We start from the raw sequence: 25,563 nt of genomic DNA, 5'->3' as shown, positions 1-25,563 counted from the left end.
TGTCTCCCACACAAAATTTAGAGTTGCTTTTGCCACCCTACCCGATTTCGTAGCTTCTCAGAATAAATGACCTGCTTCTATTCAAGCCAACCCAATGGCCAATACTGTTACAGCCAGAATTTGGGATTTTACTCGAATGAACCCTTTAGTATTTATAGGGTCTAAGTTAGATGAGGACCTATAGGAATTCCTTGATCATGTGCAAAAAATCATGGATATTATGGGGGTGACTGCTAGTAAGAGTGCTGAGTTGACCGCGTATCAGTTGCAAGATGTGTCTCACGCGTAGTTCAAGTAGTGGAAGATAGAAAAGGCCACAAATGCAGGGCCTATAGAATAGGAAGAGTTTTCTACTATTTTTCTGGATAGGTTCTTCCCACTGGAGTTAAGGGAAGCCAAGGCTTTGTAGTTTATTAATCTAAAGTAAGGTAATATGACAGTGAAAGAGTATTCTCTCAAGTTTACTCAGCTAGTCAGATACACTCCTCACGTGGTAGCAGATAGTAGATCTAAGATGAGTAAGTTTGTGTCAAGAGTGTCTAACAATGTGGTCAAGGAGTGTAGGACCACAATGCTGATTAAGGAAATAGACATATCCAGGCTCATGGTACATGTATAGCAGATAGAGCAGGCTAAGAATAAAGAGACAGAGAGGAAAAAAAAGAGAGCGAGGACAAGTAGCTTCAACTCATCAATCTAAGTCAGAGAGTGGAAATTGTTCTCAATTCCGCCTGAAATCCTCAGTTCTAGCTTTGTCCTCAACCAGTGCTCCTGTGCTAAAATTCAGAGATGGGAACAAAGATAGGGCTCCAGGACCTAACCCTCAGGGTAGTGTTAGCAGTGCCTGAACGAATTCTCTTTTCCAGAAATATGGAAAAAACCATCAGGGTGTTTGTAGAGCTGACAGTGATGTATGTTTCGAATATGGCAAGCTAGTCCACAAGGTTAAAGATTGTCCTTAGTCAAGTTCCCAGGGTCAGTATAATTGTCCTCCAGTTTAGTCCGATCACCCAAATTAGTAGGGTGCCGCTTCAAGTGCCACCAATGGGCAACATCCAAACAGACTCTATCCACTTCAGTCTCGACAAGATAAGAAAAGTTCTCCTGATGTGGTCACTAGTATGTTACAAGTTTATTATTTACATATTTATGCTTTGCTAGATCCAGGAGATGATTTATCCTTTGTAACTCATTATATAGTTGTTCATTTTGGAGTCAATCCTAAAATTCTAGTAGAGCCTTTCTCAGTTTCTACCCCAGTTGGTAAATCTATCATAACCCGACGGGTATATAGGAACTGTCCAGTTATGGTGTCTCAGAAAATTACTTCAGCAGACTTAGTAGAATTAGAGATGACAAACTTTGATGTCATTCTCGGCATGAATTGGCTTCATTCATGCTATGCTTCAGTTGACTGTAGAAATTGAATTGTTCATTTTCAGTTTCTGAATGAACCTATCCTAGAGTGGAGGGGTAGTACTTCAGTACTTAGGGGTCAGATTATTTCTTACCTTAGGGCGACAAAAATGATATCTAAGGGATGTGTCTATCATCTCATTCGAGTTTAAGACTCTAGTTCAGAGACCCCCAATCTTGAATCAGTGTCAGTGGTATGTGAATTTCCAGATGAGTTTCCCAAAGATCTTCTTGGAGTTCCTCCCGAAAAGGAAATTGACTTTGAAATAGACCTTCTTCTAGATACTCAGCCTATTTTTATTCCGCCATACAGAATGGCTCCAACAGAACTCAAGAAATTAAAAAAAGAATTGAAGGATCTCCTAGACAAGGGATTCATCAGACCCAGTGTATCCCCTTGGGGTGCACCAGTTCTATTAGTAAGTAAGAAAGATGGTTCTCTTAGAATGTGTATAGACTACCATAAATTGACCAAAGTCATGGTCAAGAACAAATATCCACTTCCCAAAATTGATGACTTATTTAACCAACTTTAGGGTGCCAGCTACTTTTCTTAGATAGACCTTAGGTCCGGCTATTATCAGCTCAGAGTCAGAGAATGTGATATTCCAAAAATAACTTTCAGAACTTAGTACAGTCGCTTCAAATTCTTAGTCATGTTAATTAGTCTTACCAATTCCCCAAAAGCATTTATGGACTTGATGAACCCTATGTTCAAGCAGTACTTGGACATATTCGTTATAGTCTTTATTGATGACATTCTTATCTACTCTTACATTGAACATGATTATGTAGACCATCTAAGAATAGTCTTACAAACTCTAAGAGCTCATCAGTTATTCGCCAAATTCAGTAAATTTGAATTTTTGATAAAATTAGTAGCTTTCCTTGGCCATACCATTTACGGTGATAGCATTAGAGTTGATCCCCAAAAGATCAAAGCAGTGAGAAACTGGCCCAGAAATATCTCTTTATTAGATATTAGGAGTTTCTTGGGCTTGGATGGCTATTACCGATGGCTTGTTGAAGTATTTTTGTCTATTGCATCCCCCATGTCCAGATTGATTCAGAATAAAGTCAAATTCCAGTGATTAGATTCTTGTGAGAAGAGTTTTCAAGAGTTGAAGACTCAACTCACTACAACCCCAGTTTTGACTTTACTAAATGGTTCAGATAGGTTTGTGATATATTGTGATGCTTCTAGAGTTAGTTTGGGATGTGTTTTAATGCAGAGAGGTAAGGTCATAGCCTATGCCCCTATACAACTTAAGCCCCATGAAAAGAACTATCCCACTCATGATTATGAGTTAACAGCTGTGTGTTTTCTTTAATAATTTGGAGGCTCTTTTTATGTGGTGCATGCTGATGTATTCACAAACCATAAAAGCTTACAGTATGTTTTTTCTCAGAAAAACCTGAACCTACATTAGAGAAGGTGGTTAGAGTTATTGAAAGACTATGACATGAGCATTCTCTATCATTCGAGCAAGGCCAATGTAGTGGCTGATGCTCTTAGTAGGATGTCTATGAGTAGTGTTGCTCACGTGGAGGATGGTAAGAAGAAGATAATTCAGGAAGTTCATCAGCTTGCCTAACTAGGTGTCCATTTAGTCGATTCAGCATAGGGTAGTGTGTAGGTGAAGAATAGTTCAGAATCATCTCTGGAATCCGAAGTAAAGGAAAAGTAGGACAAGGATCCCAGTTTAGCTAACTTAAAAGAAGCAGTCAGAGATCAGAAAGTAGAGGTTTTCTCCTAAGGGAGAGATGGTGTGTTGTGTTGCTAGGGTCGGTTATACATGCCAGGTGTAGGTGACTTGAGGCAATGAATTCTTGCAGAAGCGCATAGTATGTGCTACTCTATTCATCCAGGGGCTACTAAGATGTATCATGATTTGCGAGAGATCTATTGGTGAAGTGGGATGAAGAGAGACATTGCAAAGTTTATAGCTAAGTGCTCAATATATAAGCAGGTAAAGATTGAGCATCAAAAACCAAGTGGGTCTATGCAAGAGTTTAGTATTCCTACTTGGAAGAGAGAGGAGGTGAACATGGATTTTGTGACGAGTTTTCCCTGTACTCGCCGCCAGCATGATTCAATTTGGGCCATTGTAGATAGGATGACCAAGTTAGCTCATTTATTACCAGTCCATACTGCCTATTCAGCCGAGGATTATGTCAAGCTCTATGTTAGAGAGTTAGTCGGATTACACGGAGTTTCATTGTCCATCATTTTAGATAGAGGTACGCAGTTCACCTCTCATTTCTGGAAAGTCTTCCAAAAGGGTCTTGGCACCCAAGTTCACCTCAGTATAACTTTTCACCCTCAGACAGATAGTCAAGTAGGAAAAACCATCCAGACTCTAGAAGATATGCTAAGTGCGTATGCCTTTTACTTTAAGGGTAGTTGGGATGATCACTTGCCCTTGATCGAGTTCGCATATAATAACAGTTACCATTCCTACATTCAGTTGGCTCCATTTGAGGCGTTCTATGAGAGAAGATGTAGATCCTCTATTGGTTGGTTTAAAGTAGGTGAGTCCATAGTTGTAGGGCCTGACTTGGTATTTGATACCTTAGAGAAAGTTTAATTAATCAGGGAAAGGCTCAAGACAGCTCAGAGCCGGCAGAAGTCCTACACATATGTATGAAGAAAATATCTCGAGTTTAAGATTGGTGATTATGTATATTTGAAAATATCTCCTATGAAGGGAGTGAAGAGGTTTGGCAATATGGGGAAACTCATTCCCCGATATGTCGGTCCTTAATGAATTCTTGGTCGTTTTGGAAAGGTAGCTTACGAGTTTGAGCTACCTTTAGACTTAGCTTTAGTGCACCTGGTATTTCATGTCTCCTTGCTTAATAAATGCATAGGTGACCCAGCAATTGTAGTCCCTATAGAGGGTATAGATATTCAGCACAACCTCTCTTATGAAGAGATCCCAGTCAAAATCCTTGATCATCAGGTTCACAGATTGAGAAACAAAGAAGTTTCTCTAGTTAAAGCTCTTTGGTAAAATCAGTCTATTGAGAGAGCTACTTGGGAAGCAGAAGCAAATATGTGGACCAAGTATCCTCACCTCTTCTCTGCAAACTCAGATTCAGCTCAAGGTAATAGTTCTCCTTGAATTTACTCAGTTCTATGTTCAGATTTACTTTATGAGTTTCATATTTGTTTATTTTTATAGCATTATCATATCGTGTAAACCCTCATGAAATAGCTCATCCATGTGTCATGCTTTCAGGATTCAATTTCAGTCATGCTTCATTTATATATGTTCAGTATGAAAAAAACTCAATATATCAGTAATTTCAGTTAGGTAATCATGCCTCAATTGTGCATGTTCAGTGTGTAGACTTAGTCTATTAGTATTCTAAGCTTAGTCATTCTCATTCGAGTATGAATGTTCCCAAGGAGGAGATATTGTAAGACCCTACAAAATTCTAAGCCTAACTCAGCCCTTAGAGCATGAAAGGAGGTCCTAGACTTAAAAATTTTAGCCAAGTGTCTATACTTAGAATTACTTTAGTCTTCATAAGTTGGAAATCTTATTTCACAATCCTTAAAACCTTAAAATATTGATCTTTGGATTGAATCACGATTAGGGGTTTCAATAGGTCACTTCGGGTGAGTTTTGGATTTTTTGGACCTCGTTTGAATGAAGTTTGGATGACCAAAATAGTGGGTCGACATGATCTCAATGCGCCACATCGCCCATCGCATCGACAAATATTTTTCCCCAGTTTCATAGTGCAATTCCAATGAATTAACATGGACTCATCGCGACAGATCATCCATCACATTAATCCCAATAATGCAATACGTTGGGTTGCACATCACTGGGTGCGATATCAGCCATTAAAACTCTCATCCAAAAGGGTAAATGGGTCTTTTTCCATATTATATCATCCCACAAAACAAGATATTAAGCCTCTCGTAAGGCAAAATATTTCATTCTTTCTCAAAGTTTACTCAAGAACAAACACTAGGGGATCTAAATTCAAATTCAAGCTTCAAGAATGCACCATTAATCTTCACTAATTCAAGCATCAAGGTATGTGAAATGTTCATCCAAGAGTTTTATTCCACCCTTGGATTTCAAGAAATTCTTTTAAACTACAAGTTTATTGATTTTATGAATTCTATGTTAGATTTGAGTGTATTCATGATTATGATGTAAATTGTGTTCTAATACATAGTTTATTTCAAGTTTCATGTGAAATTATTTATCATGTGTATAGTATCATGTGAATTCATGTTAAAATCCCTTGATTTGCAAATTTGGATTTGAAAGTATGATGCCTACATGTTTTTTAATATCATGTGTATAGATTATGATCCCCAATGTGCTTGATAAATTGCTCATGTGAATTAAAGGTGAAAATCATGACATGCTAGCATATGTGCAAGCTTATATCTTACAAGTGTTTGATAAAATGCCTCTATGAATAAGTTGTGAGCAAGTGAATATTGTTATGCTTCTCAAGTTTATGTTATGCTTTACTTCTCATGCTATCGAGTCCTGGGGGTATCCAATACCCAAACAATCTAGTTGTTTACCTAGAGCTATAGTAGTTACAGAACAGTTTTAGTAGAGTCATGAACAGTAGTACTCAGTAAACAGTCACGGTCTCAGTTCAGTGATCAGTTCAAAATTCAGTGAACTCATTCCAGTTCAGTCAGTTAACACAAATGGTGATAATCCAGTCCAACTTAGTATAGTTTAGAAATTTGTTAAGTGTCTATTCAGTTGGGAGTAGGATTCAGCATCGAGTGAACCCAAAGATGGGGACTCACCTGCCAATAGAGGTTGTGATCCTTATAAGCAGTCCTTGTATTCCAGAACTACATATCCAGCATAGGTTGAGACATCAACCTGATAATTGAGGGTTAATGAGGTGTTTTACCTACCAGATGAGGGTACCACCATTCTCGTTTAGAGAACCTGCCAGATGAGGGTGACTAAAAACTTGTCTTTACCCGTGGCATGGTACTGACAACCATCCAGATGGGGTTACAGGTTGGAGCCCAATTAATTCAGAGAGAGGCATGTCGATTAGATGATTACCTTATATAGTTTCAGTTTCAGTCCTAGTATAGAACTCAGTTTAGTTCTATAGAATCAGGACTATCAGACATAGTTGCTTAGCTCAGTATGGAACTCAGCACTGTTCCTCAGAATCAAGACTGTTAGAAATAGTCCCTCAGTTATTAGTATTGCAGTATCAGTTAACTCAGATATCAGTATTTCAGTTATTAGAATTCAGTATACAATGTTACCACGATCTTAAAAACAATATACTTAGATATGTACACAATATTGTATAATCAGTGTTTCATCAGTTTTAGTTATACATGTACTCTCATTCAGTTATATTCAAGTTACTCAGTCAATTGTTTGTTCATGCATATGAACCCACGTATATCAACCTACCTCACTTAGCATACCAGTACATTCAAAGTATTGATGCATACCTTTCTTTTGCGCTATGATGTCTTATATCATAGTTCCAGATGCACAGGCTCCCGACTAAACTTAGCAGCCCAATCTATTAGCAGAAGATTTAGTGGTGAGTCCTCATATTTTAAGGACAAAGTTATTATATCATTTCATTATCTTAGTGTTCAGTTTCTTTCAGTAGTCAGAGTTAGTTGGGGAATTGTCCCATCAACTCTATATTCAGACAGTTAGAGGCTTTCAGACTGTAGTATTTCAGATAGATATTCAATTTTCAGTATTCATTTATCAGTATTCAGTATTTTTTCAGTTGTGAACCTTATGGTGACTTCAGCCTAATTTTTGCATTTATTTTAGTATTATTATTATTATGGTGCTATTATTCAGTGCTCACAACAAATATCAGCCATGGGTTAGCTTGTGGTCCTTTAGGGTCGTAAGAACCATATGGCGTCTGGGGTACTGATACAAAACAATTAAGGGAACACGAAATCACACCCCAAAACAGTCCACAAATCATAACAAACTGTGGACTAAATGGGGACCTCTCCCGGATTCACTATCTAGAACCAGAAAGAAGAGGATACAAGGTGTTAATACACCAAAACAGCCAGCCAACAACAATTTTAGCAACACAAGATGAAGATCCACAATAGTACAACAGCAACAAGAACAAATGGGTTACATTAATAACACAAGAAGCAAAACTAAAATAAGATACAAGATAGGTAGTTAGACAAGTGTTGATGTAGTCTTAACAACCCAAGAGCATATTCCACTCTTGGACCTTTAAAACTTCACACAACAAACACCTAACTCTTACTATTGACACAAGAGAGGCGTCCACCACCCAAGCACCAATGTATTAAGCAAAATGCAACAAACAAGAGAATCCACCCTTATGTTATGCCCTAGTTTCAATTGGACTCTCTCTCACTCTAAGAGAAGTACTTTGTAATAATAATGATCAACTAAAGAAATAAACCCTACAATGTTCTATTTATACTACATTACAATAATAGACAAAATAACAAAAGGGCCCTTTAGTGGCTAGTCTTCAAAAATACTCAAAAGTGTCATAATCATGATCATACTTGTATCATCCTCTCCATCTTGAGAGGAATTTTCCCACAAATTCATAACCTCACCTCTTTTACAAAGGCACTTCATAATATCCTTCACAAGGCCACACATCTTCTACATCTTCCTCGCCTTGCATTTTAACCTTTTTTTGTTCTCCATCTTGAGGCTTTCCATCAACCTTAGAGGATTCAATTACTACTTCTTCCCTAATATAGTACAATTTTCCTTCCCTTAGGATCACGTTCCTTCGGTTTGGGCACTCACCAGCCTTGTACCCCCACCCTTGGCATTTGAAGCATTGAAATCCCTTGGGATTGGAAGTACAATTCAATTTACGTTCATACCTTGGAGGATGTTTTTGGACAACCTTTGTGGCCTCGGGTTGGGTAGCCATGAATGAGTTATCTTTGAGCTCCCTCTCAACCTATAAAGACGCATGGAAGATGCCATCTATGGTGTTGAATTAGTGAAGCATCATGCGAGTGGAGATGTCCTTGTTTAAACCAACCTTCAAGCGCACAATGTCATGACTTACTTGCTCGCCTCGGTGGTCAAGCTTCAATATCAATTGTTGAAATTCATCATACTAAGGCATGACACTCTTGTTCCCTTGCCTCAAATTGTACAATTTAGCAAGGAGCTCATGCCTATAAGTCTTAGGCAAGTACCTTTGTCGCATAAGGTTCTTCAATTAAAACCAAGGAGGTGGTTGTCCCCCAATCATCTCATGCCCAAACCATTTAACATACTCCCACCATGTATTAGCATACCCTTCGAAATGAGCTATAGCATAACAATTTTTTTTTCTTTGGTGAGATTATTAAGTTGGAAGATCTTGTCAAGATGACTCTCATGCAAGGTAGGTTTGGGATCACTCTCACCTTTGAAAACGGGAAGACTCACTTTGATGGAATTGAGACCTACATCTCGGTTTGGGTGGCCATGTCTCACCTCTTGGCCTAACTATCTATGTATACTCCTCATTCTTTTTTCCCTCAATTAAACATCATCATACAGCCCATAACCATCATGTTTTCCTCCCCTACCATAGCCCACAACATGGATTGGTCTGTTTGGGTTAAGTAGAGCTTGTAGTGGCGAGATTAGATTTGGATAGTGAGGTCTTTGGTCAAGTGGAGTTTGGATGGGAGGGTTTGGGTTTGGTGATGGTATTTGGGTTTCAAGCTCTTCTTGTTGGACTTGGTGGAGTGTAGGATGGCTTGATCTATCTTGTTCTCGGCTTTACGAGTAAAGATTAGTTTGATTTATAGAAATTGCTGTATATTGCATTTGGTACAAGGTCTCGGGAGTATTAGTTGGGGAAATATTTTGAAGGGTAGAAGGTCGACTTCTTTGGCTTTCCACATGTTCTAATCTCCCACTCATTGATGCCACATCCATATCTAATTTCTCAAGACCCACTTTCAACCTAGCAATATCTCGGGACATAGTTTCAAGGTGAGCCAAAATGAGATTGATGGCATTATTATCCATTGTTTGAGCATTTGAAGCCTTGGGTTCCTTTATGGTGGTATCAAAAATAACCCTTCAAGTTACGATCCAATCAAGATACCAAATCAGTCCGCAACATCACACACAACAATACAATGCAAAACCTATAGCACAAAACATACGCTATTTGAAAACAACCTCACACAAAGAGATCCCACCTTCAAATTTCTTCAAACTCAAGTTCAACATTGGTGGATGGCTCAAATAACCTCCAATTTAGCTCAAATTAGAACCCTATACTCCTATAGTATTAGAGAACACAAATCTAACACTCAAAAGACAAGAAAAATGCAAAATCAAAAACTCAAAATTTGACCTAGGGTAAAAAACGGGTTTAGTATATTTTTTAGGGGATTTTCGATTGACACTTCTTTTTTGTTGGGATTTTCAATTTCTATACTCTAATAGTGTTAGGGAACAAGATCTAACACTAGAAACACACAAAAATCAAGTTTTTTGAAAGCCCCTAAAAATGTGAACAGTAACTTTTTTTTTTCAAGATAATAATCCCAAGATTGATTTTGTTGGAATAAAATCAAACCTTGCTTTGATACTAAATGATACGAAACAAACAAAGGAACATGAAATCACACCCGAAAATAGTCCACAAATCACAACAAATCATGGACCAAATGGGGACCTCTCTCGGATTCACTATCTAGAACAAGAAAGAAGAGGATACAAGGTGTTAATACAACAAAGCAGCCAGCCAACAACAAGTTTAGCAACACAAGATGAAACTCCACAAAATTAAAATAGAAACAAGAACAAATGGGTTACATTAACAACATAAGAAGCTGAAACTAAAACAAGATACAAGATAGGTAGTTAGACAAGTGTTGATGTAGTCTTATCAACCCAAGAGACTATTCCACTCTTGGACCTTTAAAGCTTCACTCAAAAAATACCTAACTCTTGCAATTGACACAAGAGAGGCGTCCACCACCCAAGCACCAACGTATCAAGCAAAATGCAACACACAAGAGAATCCAACCTTATCTTATGCCCTAGTTTCAATTGGACTCTCTCTCACTCTAAGAGAAGTATTCTTTAATAATAATGATCAACTAAAGAAATAAGCCCTAAAATGTTCTATTTATACTACATTACAATAATAGACAAAATGACAAAAGGGCCCTTTAGTGACTAGTCTTCAAAAATAGTCAAAAGTGTCATGATCATGATCATACTTGTATCAGGTACAGACTCGGGGCATTACAAAAGGTGAGTACCAACTATTGTGTTAGTTAGTGAATAGGTGTCTTCTTCCCAGATTAGATAAAAGAACTACTATAACTAGCCTAGATTTATATCTCATGGAGATATTAGCTAAGGTTAGTAAAATCTGTCTTCCTACGCTCATTATTAAGCACATGCATATAGTGATGACTTCTAAAGATGGGAGACATGGGCTGGCTTATGGGTTCAGGCACAACGGGATTCTAGATTACTTTAATATGGTGTGTGGACAAGGAAATGCCATTTTAGTTAAGTAGGTATTAAACTTGACCACTCTTGAGGACAATGAATGTGTTCCCAGGAGAGGTGGTGGAAAGTCCCAAGTCTCATGTCTCCGTATTGGTGGAAACACAGAAGAAGTTGAAGGAAGAACTAGAGTCTATGTCTTCCCTGATTGCTCTGAAGGATGCTGAAATTTGTTCGTTAAAGGCTTCATCTGCTAGGAAAAAAGAAGTAGGTATAGGTGTACAAGAAAAGTTGTGTTCTGAAAATGTTGCCCTGCAGGAAAGGGTAAAGAAGCTAAAAGGCATGGTCAAAGTATTAAATGTCAAAATGAGGACCTAACTCAACAGATCCTTAAAGCTCATGCCAATGCAAATAAAAGAATGACAATGCTTCTTAAGCAATGGTCAAAAACTTCTTCCTAAAATCTCTTTTCTTTACTCTTCACTTCATTTTCTTCAGTTAATATTGCTCTAGTGATGACTTTGGCACAATGGATAAATTATTTTGCTGTTCACTATTTTTGAATGGTTTTTGTATTGATTTAATTATTGAATGATTTTGACATTAATAATTTGTTTCATTCTATCACTTCTTCTTTTTTTATCTTCTATCTCTTGCATCTGTCAGTGTTGTCTCAATGGCCATGAATTAATATGTATGACTTCTCTATACCTGGTTTACTGTTTAACCTTTTTGATAATATCAAAAGGGGGAAAACAAAATGCATTTGAAGCCTTGGGTTCCTTTATGGTGGTATCCAAAATAACCCTTCAAATTACGGTCCAATCAAGATACCAAATCAGTCCGCAACATCACACACAACAATACAATGCAAAACCTACAACACAAAACATACGTTATTTCAAAACAACCTCCCACAAAGAGATCCCAACTTCAAATTTCTTCAAACTCAAGTTCAACATTGGTGGATGGCTCAAATAACCTCCAATTTAGCTCAAATTATAACCCTATACTCCTATAGCATTAGAGAACACAAATCTAACACTAAAAATACAAGAAAAATGCAAAATCAAAAACTCAAAATTTGACCTAGGGTCAAAAACGGGTTTAGTATATTTTTTGGGGGATTTTCGATTTTGACACTTCTTTTTTGTCGGTATTTTTAATTTCTATACTCTAATAGTGTTAGGGAACAAGATCTAACACTAGAAACACACAAAAATCAAGTTTTTTGAAAGCCACTAAAAACGTGAACAGTAACTTTTTTTTTCAAGATAATAATTCCAAGATTGATTTTGTTGGAATAAAATCAAACCTTTCTTTGATACTAAATGATACGAAACAAAAAAAGGAACATGAAATCACACCCCAAAACAGACCACAAATCACAACAAATCATGGACCAAATAGGGACCTCTCTCGGATTCACTATCTAGAATAAGAAAGAAGAGGATACAAGGTGTTAATACAACAAAACAGCCAGCCAACAACAAATTTAGCAACACAAGATGAAACTCCACAATATTACAATAGCAACAAGAACAAATAGGTTACATTAACAACACAAGAAGCTGAAACTAAAACAAGATACAAGATAGATAGTTAGACAAGTGTTGATGTAGTCTTAAAAACCCAAGAGAATATTCCACTCTTGGACCTTTGAAGCTTCACACAAAAAATACCTAAATCTTACAATTGACACAAGAGAGGCCCCACCACCCAAGCACCAACGTATCAAGCAAAATGCTACACATAAGAGAATCCACCCTTATCTTATGCCCTAGTTTCAATTGGACTCTCTCTCACTATAAGAGAAGTATTCTTTAATAATAATGATCAACTAAAGAAATAAATCCTACAATGTTCTATTTATACTACATGACAATAATAGACAAAATGACAAAAGGGCCCTTTAGTGACTAGTCTTCAAAAATACTCAAAAGTGTCATGATTATGATCATACTTGTATCAGGTTGTACCTCGGGGCATTACAAAAGGTGAGTACCAACTATTGTGTTAGTTAGTGAATAGGTGTTTTCTTCCCTAATTAGATAAAAGAACCACTATAACTAGCCCAGATTTATATCTCATGGAGATATTAGCCAAAGTTAGTAAAATATGTCTCCGTACACTCATTATTAGGAAAATGCATATAGTGATGACTACTAAAGATGGGAAACGATGTCTGGCTTATGGGTTCTGGCACAACGGGATTCTAGATTACTTTAATATGGTGTGTGGACAAGGAAATGCCAGTTTAGTTAAGTAGGTGTTAAACTTGACCACTCTTGAGGACAATGAATGTGTTCCCAGGAGAGGTGGTGGAAAGTCCCAAGTCTCATGTCTCCGAATTAGTGGAAACATAGAAGAAGTTGAAGGAAGAACTAGATTCTATGTCTGCCCTGATTACTCTGAAGGATGCTGGAATTTGTTTATTAAAGGCTTCATCTTCTAGGAAAAAAAAGTAGGTATAAGTGTATAAGAAAAGTTGTGTTCTGAAAATGTTGCCCTGCAGGAAAGGGTAAAGAATCTAAAAGGCATGGTCAAAGTATTAACTGTCAAAATGAGGACCTAACTCAGCAGATCCTTAAAGTTCATGCCAATGCAAATAAAAGGATGACAATGCTTCTTAAGCAATGGTCAAAAGTTTTATCCTAAAATCTCTTTTCTTTACTCTTACTTCATTTTCCTCAGTTCATATTGCTCTAGTGATGACTTTGTCACAATGGATAGATTGTTTTAATTTCACTATCTTTGAATAGTTTTTGTATTGATTTAATCCTTGAATGATTTTGACATTAATCATTTATTTCATGCTATCACTTCTTCTTTTTTTATCTTCTATCTCTTGTATCTGTCAGTGTTGTATCAATGGCCACGAATTAATATGTATGACTTCTCTATACCTAGTTTACTGTTTAACCTTTTTGATAATATCAAAAGGAGGAAAACAAAATGCATTTGTAGATATGTATAGATATGTATATGCATATATATAGAATGTTATTGTGGAAAAATATATAGTAGCTTTGTATATGTGTAGTCTGTGGGGTATGTTGATACAAACAGAGGATCTCTTATTCAAGGGAACTTAAATGCTCATTAATAGGGGGAATAAAGTGGAGGATAACTACATTCTTATAGGCATCAGTGATAGGGGAATTGGTTGGGCAACTGGTCTGGTATGTGCTCTTGTGGCTTATGTTGTATTGCTGAAGGGTAGGCTGTGTTGTGAAGAAATTGACTAAAGATGTTGAGTATGCTAATCTGATTGAATGAGTTTGTCATCATCAAAAAAGGAGAAACTGTTAAGTCTTTAGTTTTGATTATTGACAAATTTATGGTTTGGGACCTATTCCTTGGAGCCCTTGTTGTAATGACAAAGTCCTTTTACGTATTAGGGAACAAGTTGGGCTCACTCATCTTTGTCACAATCAATTTTTTAGCTGACACAAATTACAAAAGTTGGTGGAAGCTGCTGCCACCTTTTTGCCTCAACCAATAAGAATTCTTCTAGGTTTTCTTGGGTTACAACATATAATGCTCATCTTCCTCAACAAGAAAACCGCCACTTCCATATACTTATAATTAAAGATCTTTTTAAAGTGAACAGCGCTGTAAATCAAAGCCTGGAACTATAGCAGAGAACTTGTTTCTCATCGAATTGATCTTTACTTCCTTGTTATAGTCGAGTCTTTATAATTTTGTTCTTAAAAATCTGCCTATGTTGCTTATGATTGTAGTAGGCGCTGTAGTGTATCATTTTTGGTGTACCATCTCTTATAATCATCTAGAGTTAGGTGATTGTGTCAAGCTAGAGTTAGCTTGTGAAGTCCAGGTAGCGGTAGTTGGAGGGTGGAAGCAGTAGAGTTACTGCTTGGTTTACTTGTAATCGATTTATTGCTAGAAAACAAAGGATTAAAAGGTTAATCATTGGAGTCTATATTCAAGAGGTTTCTTGAATATAGTGGAGGTCAAAATCTAGGAGAAACGTTTTGTTTTTTCTCCCTTGAACAAGGAGTTTCCACCTAAAAATCCTATGTCTTTACGTTTTGTACTCCTGCACTACTTATTGCATTTTTCTCTTAGTTCTCGTTGCGTTTGTGATTCTGGGAACAATTCTCTGGATTGAAGAGCAATCCACTCCAAACCTTTTAGGTTGTCAATGGATTCGTTATCTTATTAAAGTGGTGCAATATAATTGACATGTAAGCTAATGGGTACTCCCTTTGTCCTATGTGGCACACTCTACATTACTTTTTTATTTTTATATTTCAAATCATTTTAACTTTGTGATATAATTTATAGCCTTATATTTATTTAATCAAGACTTATTTTGGACTAAAATTTAAAGTCTATTTTTTTATGTTTAAACACATAAGCTAGTCAAATGTTACTCATAATTGAGCCAGAAGGAGTACTTTTTGAGTAGCTTAACTAGACAATCCCTTTGCTTATATCATGCTCCATCATACACACTTCCCCACACTAGCCAAACTTAGTACCTATTTTTGGGTTCAAAACCGAGACGGTGTTATGCGGAAGCTATTAGTTTGAAAATTATTGTGATGACAATACACAAGACACATAAAAACAATACTAAAAACTTAGTATTACTATATTATTTGGTCAATTGACCTACATATAAAACCTAATATTAAAAAATATAAAACTAATGAGAGATAAAATCTCCTCATAAACTAGACTCATTAAAAGACTGCATTGTGGATGCTATTGTATTATGGTATGTGAAGGGGGGTCCTATTTATAGAGTTTCAAAACTTTTCCTCAAAGAAAGAGGTTAGCAAAATATGAAAAAGTTTTATATTTTTCTTTCAGGAAAAGTAAAAGTAATTATGGTAACTTTTATTTTTCTTGCAAGAAAAAGTAAAACTTAATTTTGGTAAGAAAATCAGGTCAAAAACCCTAACAAATCTCCTCTTTTTGGCTTGATTTTCTTGACCTGATCCGCCTTCTTCACATGCATGAACTAATTCGTTCTTCATAAAATCTTCATCACTGTTGCTTGCCATGGTTAAAAATAAAGTTTAAAGTATCATGGTTAAAAATTGGTTTAAAAGTAATATTTTATTTTTATTTTTAAAGATGCAGCAACAGGAATGTTTTTTAAAATATGGTTGAAACTTGTTCTCCACATGTAGTTCAGCAAAAAATCTTCATTATCATCCAATTGATTGCAAATAGATTAGAACCGCCTTGGACTTGTCTTCAACCTCATTTTATCAAACCCCTGGATCTTTGAACCGTATGCTCTGATACCACTTATTGGGTTCAAAATCGAGATGACGTCATGCGGAAGCTATTAGTTTGCAAACCATTATGGTGACAATTCAGAAGACACATAAAAATAATACAAAAAACTTAATATTATTATATTATTTAGTCAACTGGCCTACATATAAAACCTAATATTAAAAAACATAAAACTAATGAGAGATAAAATATCCCCATAAACTAGACTCTATAAAAGACTACATTGTGGATGCTATTGTGTTATGGTATGAGAAGGGGAGTCTTCTATTCATAGAGTTCCAAACCTTTCCTCAAAGATATAGGTTAGCCAAATATGAAAGAAATTTATATTTTTCTTTCAAGAAAAGTAAAAGTAATTATGATAACTTTTATTTTCCTTCCAAAAAAAAATAAAACTTAATTTTGATAAAAAAATCAGGACAAAAACTCTAACTCGTACCCCACCGTTGTGCTTTCCTTGTGTATTTTTCAATTTGAATTTTTTCCCACGCCATCTCATTTAAATGACATTCTAATTACGTATAGGATCCGTTTAAGCTTAAATTAGTAGTTAAGAACACTTCATATTCTTTTCTCCTTAATTAGGTGAGATCAGATCTAGTTATTCTATTTTTGTCTCTTAAAAAGAAAGGCAGCCAGTTCTCGCTAGGCGGTGTCCCAAAAAAGGCCAATTATTTAATTATGCGGCCTCCTCATCTTACATTTCTGCAAGAGGCTGTTTTTAAGATTTAAACCTATGACCTCCTATTACTTCCTATTCACTTAAAATGAAATTAAACTACAAATTTCACCATTGAAAGTAGTACTCTGAATAGAGATTGTAATAACCACTCTAATATATATAGCATAATCATAAAGACCTGAAACATGGCCATGTCTACAAACTCTGGTACATAATATCTTCCCCTATTCCCACCAGAACCACCGGATCATATCATGAAATGCTGCTAGAGAAAAAATCCATCAACATGAGTATATCGCTGTAGTTGAATCGACCACTCCCCGAAGGAGATGGGGATAAAATCAACTAGGTAGGTACTAACCTGTCGTATTGTCTTTTAATTTTTTCCTGGTTTGGTTTCCATTTTTTCCCTTCAATTTCTTCTAGCGGACTAATGTTAGCTACATCTATTTTAGAAAATTAAAGTATCTTAACCAAGTATATAGTAACTAGTTCGAGAAAATGGATTCATGAAACTGACTACATTCATAGTAGTATCTTTAAACATAGAATGAACAAGATTGCATGTCCAGAATATTAGTATAAGAAATTAAGAAACTCAGGTGCAACAAATCAGAGTCGTTGAAACCTTCCAATCGATCCAGCCCCTAATACAGATGGTTAATAAGTGCCAACACATTGCTGGCAAGTTTAGTTATATTTTCCATGCAACTATTTATCATTTTCTTCACAGTTGGATTTACCTTCCATCCAGAAAACCCATCAGTGCATGAGTCAGCATCTGTTATTACTGAACTTGCGTACGTTTTAGCATTAGACAACTGAAATTCTTTATCTTCGTCACTCAGATGTCCCATTGCTTCAACAACAAGCTTGAGTTCGTATACTGCATCCTTCACATCTTCTATGCACTCTTCAATAATAGAGGCTTCAATTCGGGTTATTCCCTTCTGTTTTTTCAGAGTTGACAGTGACAGAGGTATTTTTTGCTCCTTTTATGGTTGTTATTTCATGTATTTTCAGGTACAAGAATCTGTATTTAGGCACAACAACTTCAACACTAGTTCAAGTTTAAAACAAGAACACTATGAAGTACAAAAACACCCTCAACACAAGATCAAAGTGATCTTTCTAAGAAGTGTGTATTATTCTTTTAGAAATTAAGATGAAACATAAATATAAAGCCAAGTCTCCCGACTTCACGGAGTGTCCTTAAAAAATAATTCCACTCACTGTACCCAAGGTTTTGGAATATTCCTCCCAGGATAAAATGCATTTCAATTCAACTATAGTGGTACCTCAAATAATTGGATTCGTCGAACTCACTCAACGATTTGAATGATCACAAAGAATGTTTTGAAGACAAGAAGGGTTTTTATTTCAGAAAATTTTTCATTCAATTGTAAACCTGTGGATGAAAACAGGTTTATATAACCATCAGATGCCTCTTCTAAAAGGTGGCAATGGTTCACTTAAAAGGTTATCCTTTGGAAGAATTATGTCTGTTCATTTGAAACATTGTGTCTATTTCTGAACATACACAACTATCTTAACAGTCACACCTTTTCCAAAACAATATGTCTTTTTTATTGAAAGGTTGTGTCCCTCCATTTTCCATTCACACCAATTAAACCCAACAATCCCTCACATGAATGGAGAATGGCTATTCTTTGTAAAACTTTACGGACAAGTATGTGATCATCAAGCAAAGACTGATTGCATCTGCATAAGTGGGTTTCCCTTTGAACTTTTCGTAGTGAACATGCATCGGATGCACTCGATCAATCGGTAGATTTGATATCTTTGAACCTTCGAGCTTTAATGTACACCTAGACAACACATGCACACAGCCAACCTTTTACCATTTTTGGTTCTCACGGTTTTTTTCTTTTCAACCAATGAACAGGTCCTAATTTCATGAGAGTTTAGAGAATAGGCCTTTACTAACATTCTCCTTGAAACGACTTCCACTTTTCCCTCACATAGGTGATTTCTAAACGTTCAATCCTATAGATTAAACATTTGGTCAAATCTGCCAAATTTAGATAATCATTAAAAGACTTTTCACTTTAAGTCTTATCCTTGTTTACTAAACATTGTCTATATCATGAGAATGGGTTTGGTAATTGACAATGTTCAACCTGTCAGACACAACTTTGTTTGATCTTCTTGAACCTAGCTCTTGGGATCTCCAGTCTGCGAGGTAGAGTTACCACTGTACTGACTTGTCCTAGGCCTTAAACCCATTTCCTTAGATGTCCTTTCTACTCCTTCTCTAGACAAGCCTTTTGTAAGTGGATCCGACACATTATCCTTTGACTTTACATAGTCAACTGTGATAATTCCACTAGAGAGAAGTTCTCTAACGGTATTATCTCTCCGTCTTATATGACGAGATTTACTGTTGTACATTATGATCCCTGCCCTACCTATTGTCGCTTGGCTATCACAGTGTATACTTACTGGTGCCACTGGTTTTGGCCAATAAGAAATATCTTTCAAGAAATTCTGGAGCCATTCTACTTCTTCACCGGCTTTAAACAATGCAATAAATTTAGATTCCATTGTAGAGCGAGCAATACAAGTCTATTTGGATGATTTCCAAGAGACTGCTCCTCTACCGATAGTAAATACATATCCACTTGTGGATTTTACTTCTTTTAATCCGGTGATCCAATTGGCATCACTATATCCTTCAAGTACCACAGAATATTTATTATAATGCAAGGCATAGTCTTGAGTGTATTTTAATACCCCAAAACTCTTTTCATTGCCATCCAATGAGTTTTGTTGGGATTACTTGTGTACCAACTCAACTTACTAATAGCGCATACTATATCTGGTCGTGTACAATTCATTATATATATTAAACATCCCAATAATCTTGCGTACTCCAATTGTGAGCCACTTTCTCCTTCATTCTTTTGAGGTGCAAAGCTCACATCCAATGGTGTCTTGGCAATACGGAATTTCCTATACTTGAATTTTTTAAGTACATTTTTGATATAATGAGACTGTGATAATTCCAATCCTTGTGGAGTTCTATGGATTCTTATACCTAAGATCACATCCGCAACTTTAAGGTCTTTCATATCAAACTTGCTCTCGATCATTCGTTTTGTTGCACTGTGTCTACTGATGATCAACATATCATCCACATATAAGCAAATAATGACTTGGTGATTCAGAGTGTCTTTAATGTAAACACATTTATCATATTCATTTATCTTGAACCCGTTTTCCAACATGGTTTTGTCAAACTTCACATGCCATTATTTAGGTGCTTGTTTTAGTCCATACAATGACTTAATAAATTTACACACCTTATTCCCCTTTTTTGGAACCACAAAACCCTCATGTTGTTCCATGTAAATTTTCTCCTCCAATTCTCCATTTAGAAATGCGTTTTTCACATCCATTTGATGAATTTCAAGACCATATACTACCGCCAAGGCAATTAACATTCGAATTGATGTTATCCTTGTTATTGGCGAGTATGTATCAAATTAATCAAAGTCTGCTTTTTGCTTGAAGCCTTTTATTACAAGTCTTGCCTTGTATTTGTCAATAGTACCATCCACTTTCATTTTCCTTTTGAAGATCCATTTAGAACCTAAAGGTTTATTTTTTGGAGGAAGATCAACCAATTCCCATGTATGGTTGCTTATGATTGAATCAATCTCACTATTGACTGCCTCTTTCCAAAAGGATGAGTCTGACGACGACATTGCTTTTTTAGATGTTTGAGGCTCATTTTCTAAGAGAAATGTTACAAAATCTAATCCAAATGTAGTAGAAGTTCTTTGATGTGTACTGCGTCTTAGATTCTCTTCATTATGTACATTCTCACTTGGTTCATCTCGAGTTCGTTTAGACCCTTCACTAAACTATTCATGTCTAGTTTTATACGAGTAAATGTTTCAAATAATTCAGCATTATTTGATTCAATTATCGTATTTTCATTTATATCCGAATGTTTAGATTTATGAACAAAAAACCGACATGCTTTACTACTTTTAGCATATCCTATGAACATGCATTCTACAGTCTTAGGTCCTATCTTAACCCTCTTAGGCATAGGAACTTGGACCTTTGCTAGACACCCCCCACACTTTGAAATATTTCAAGTTGGGTTTCCTTTCTTTCCATTTTTCATAAGGAATTTATTCTGTCTTACTATGGGGAACTCTATTAAGTATATGATTGGCGGTAAGGATAGCCTCCCCTCACAAGTTTTATAGTAAACCAGAACTTATAAGTAAGGCATTCATTATTTACTTCAAAGTTTGGATTTTCCTTTCCACAATTCCATTAGATTGAGGTGAATACGGGGCTATAGTTTGATGGACAATTCCATTTTCTACACATACTTCGGCGAAAGGAGATTCATATTCTCCGCCCTTATCACTTCTTATCATTTTTATCTTTTTTTTCTAACTGATTTTCTACTTCAGTTTTGTATTGCCTAAATGCATATATTGTTTCATCCTTACTATTTAGCAAGTAGACATAGCAATATCTAGTCCAATCATCAATACAAGTTATGAAATACTTTTTTCCACCACGTGATGGTGTTGACTTCATATCACAAATGCCAGTATGTACTAAGTCTAAAGGATTGGAATTCCTTTCAACGGACTTATAAGGATGCTTTGCATACTTTGATTCCACAAACATTTGAGACTTTGATTTATTGCTCTCAAAGTTAGGCAAAACCTCTAAGTTAATCAGTTTTCATAACGTTTTGTAATTAACATGGCCTAAATGTTCATGCCACAAATTATAAGACTCAAGCAAGTAAGAAGAATTTGAACTTTTATTGATTTCAACATTCATTACATTCATCTTATAAAGGCCCTCGGTGAGATAGCCTTTTCCTACATACATTTCTCCTTTGCTAATTACAATTTTTCCAAAAACGGTTACACATTTGAATCCGTTCTTGTCTAGAAGTGAAATAGAAATCAAGTTCCTACGTAACTCCAAAACGTACAAGACATTGTTAAGTGTCAAGACCTTTCCTAAAGTCATTTTCAAGCCCATTTTTCCTATTCCTTCTACCTTAGCCGTAGCAGAGTTAGCCATGTAGATCATATTTTCTACTTGAGCCGGAGCGAATGACGAAAACAACTCTTTGTTTGCACACATATGGTGGGTGGCACTAGAATCCATCCACCATTCACAGGGATTCCCTACCAAATTGCATTCTGAGAACATAGCACATAGATCATCACATTCTTTGTTGGACTCAACCATATTAGCTTGGTTCTTTTTCTTGCCATTCTTAAGGGCACGACAATCCGTGAACTTATGGCCAATTTTGCCATAGTTGAAGCATTTTCCCTTGAATTTCTTCTTGGGTTGATTGCTTCCTTATTCAACTTTCTTCCTTTTCTTAGAATTATTTTGGTCATCTTCTACTATATGTGCTTTATTAATTGTAAAATTCCCTTTTGACCTTCTCTCGGCAACCTTACTATCCTCTTCAATAAACAGCTGGACAATAATATCTTCGACAGTCATCTCCTTGCATTTATGCTTCAAGTAGTTTTTGAAGTCTTTCCACATAGGTGGTAGATTCTCAATGATCGCTGCTACTTTAAATGCATCATTCACAATCAAACCTACAAAATAGTTTATGCGAGCACTACGAACATTTTCAATTTGTTTAACTAAGGTATTTTTCAAAGATATACCTTCTACTAAGAGATCATGGATGATTACTTGCAATTCCTGAACATGAGAGATAACTGATTTTCTATCTATCATTTTAAAGTCCATAAACCTTGCAACAAAGAATTTCTTAATTCCCGTATCCTCTATCTTATATTTTTGTTCTAGTGCCTCCAACAATTCCTTTGATGTCTTAGTTCTACTGTAAACATTGTAGAGGTCGTCTTGGAGACCACTCAAGATATAATTCCTTCAAAGGAAATCTGAACGCTTCCAAACCTCTACAATCCTGAAATGCTCTTTGTCCGAGGTTCCCTCGGGTACCTTAGGAGCTTCCTCACTATGAACCTTTGAAGACATAGAGTGGTGAGGTAAAAGAACATCTTTTGCTTCCATCACTTAAAGTTATTGCCCGTAAATTTTCTGAGCTTCTCCACAGGTGCCATTGGTTGCAGAGCATTTGGTCGACTTGTTGAGGCAATACTAGTCGCCCACACAATCGTAGCCGAATCTTGCATTTAACTTTCGTTAGCCATTTTTCCTTTCATCACAAGACAATAAAATTTAGTATTTTCAGAATACTATTTATAAAGTTAAGCAACTTTAAACTCTTCTTCTTGTTTCTAGTTAACGATGAAGTTTTTATGACTTCCAATAGTCAACCGAATGATATTTAACTTGTGATGAAGATTTTATGTCTTCCAATCAATAGTTAAGTTCAAAAGAAATCTTAAAGCTTTAATCTCCAAAAACAAGCAATACAGATTCTACAAGGGTTATTCCTTAAGATTGTTATTTCATGTATTTTCGGGTACAAGAATCTGTATTTAGGCACAACAACTTCAACACTAGTTCAAGTTTAAAACAAGAACACTATGAAGTACAAAAACGCCCTCAACACAAGATCAAAGTGATCTTCCTAAGAAGTGTGTTTTATTTTTTAAGAAATTAAGATGAAACAGAAATATAAAGCCAAATCCCCCGACTTCATGGAGTTTCCTTAAGGAATAATTCTCCTCACTGTACCCAAGGTTTTAAAATATTCCTCCTAGGATAAAATGACTTTCAATCCAACTATAGTGGTACCTCAAATAATTGGATTCGTCGAACTTACTCAACGATTTGATTGATCACAAAGAATATTTTGAAGACAAGAAGACTTTTTATTTCAGAAATTTTTTCATTCATTTCTAAACCTGTGGATGAAAGCAGGTTTATATAGCCATTAGATGCCTCTTCTTAAAGGTGGCAATGGTTCACTTAAAATGTGTATCCTTTGGAAGAGTCATGTCTGTTCATTCAAAACATTGTCACTTTTTTCGAACAGACACAACTATCTGAACAGTCACACCTTTTCCAAAATAATATGTCTTTTGCTCAATGGTTGTGTCCCTCTATTTTTCATTCACACCAATTAAACCCAACAATGGTTACATCAAGGGTTGCTTTACATAGCTTTGTAGAGTTGGTTTTCACTGAAGAGGCATAGGGAATTAGTGTTTTTCTGGCAAAGTAAAGTGTATGTGGTGACGTTGCATTTGGTTTTGACGAAGTTCGTGTAGGCTGACCCAGAGGCTTTGGCAGTTGTGGCTGGGTGTGCTAGTGAAATGAATAAAGCAATTGCCAAAATGGGAAATGTTAAGCTTGTGCAAATAGACACCTGCATTTAGTGTATCGTGGTATATTGTTGGGAAATGTTTAGTTGAATGGGTTGGAAATAGAGAAAAAGATGTGAATATATATATAGGGAGATCAATTTGGATGGAGGGAGATTTAGCTTAAGTGTTCAATATTGATCATGAGAATAAAATGCTGGAACCAGCAAAAAAAATGGGAGAAAATGAGTTGTGAAAGTGCTATATCAACTTATCTCGCCACCACACACGGTAGCAACCACATTAATGTCACATGGAAATTCAGGCATCGAAAGTTTGTAAGCGAAGATGGGTCCAAGCTATGCCTTTAGTTAACGTGTCTCTGTCTATATTCATATCCATCATCTCAATACTAATAAGAGATGAGAAGCAGTGCCTCTTTTTGAATATTAAGGGTATTTTTAGAATTTCAGACCTCTTTATCTATGTGCGTGTTTTATGTCATGGTTATTTTAGAATTTTCAATGTCTAATGCTTTGAAGGTGATTTAGAGATGCTTTTAAAAAAAAAATTAAAAAAGTGGATTAACATAGGTAAAATAGGTAAAAACTTATACGCACCCGGTGTAGACACCAAATTAATGTTCTTTACCATGATTATGTAATTAAATTAAGTAAAATACATATTGATTAATCATGGTTAAGTAATATGAACTATAAATTCAAACAAATGGCATGCATGTATTGGCTTGGTGTATACACTAGGTGCATATAAGTTTTACTCGGTAAAATATTATATTGATAATGTCATTACATGTTTGTCAATAAAAAAAATCTATCAATTTTTGAGACTGAGTAAAAAAAATGCACTGGACACGAAAGACTACACACAGGGGCGGCTCAAGCATATTCATGGCCTAAGGCAAAAATCAAACGTAGACCTTAAATTTTTTAGAAAAAATAATTTTTTTTAATAAACTCTATTTTCAAAATTATATAATCGATTTTTTCTAATTATTATTTTTAATTAATAATATAATTAATGCATTTAATCTTTCTTGAGACATAATACTCTTTCTCCGATGACAACAACTTCGAGTTCTTCATCGTCCCATTTCTTTTTTCACAGGTAAAAAATTATGAAGAAACAGAGGAACTTGAGCCAACTACTCTTCTAGTATTGAAGTGTGGACTAAATAAAATTCTAATTTTTGGCATTTCTTTGTCTTGTTGTCATACTATTGATTTGAATTTATTGGTGATTTTTGTTCACAGTTGATATTCTTAGTGGAGACCCCTTCTTAGTGTGTGTATGTGTATGATGTGTTGGTGTTGCTGGGTTGATTTGTTGTTTGTCTTGGTAAAAATGGTGTTACAACAGATGAAACATCTGATGTAAAATATGAAGACATCTAATGTAGCAGATGAAAATATTTGATGCACCAGAT

General features: G+C 35.8%; 1 pseudogene; it reads right to left on the bottom strand.

Annotated features, from left to right (window-relative positions):
* Positions 1-17,387: 17,387 nt before the first annotated feature.
* Positions 17,388-24,273, bottom strand: LOC107865168 (annotated as a pseudogene).
* Positions 24,274-25,563: the final 1,290 nt, after the last annotated feature.

This window comes from Capsicum annuum, chromosome 3, assembly GCF_002878395.1.
Source record: "Capsicum annuum cultivar UCD-10X-F1 chromosome 3, UCD10Xv1.1, whole genome shotgun sequence".
NCBI classification, from domain to species: Eukaryota; Viridiplantae; Streptophyta; class Magnoliopsida; order Solanales; family Solanaceae; genus Capsicum; species Capsicum annuum.
This window is presented reverse-complemented; position numbering and strand designations above follow the sequence as displayed.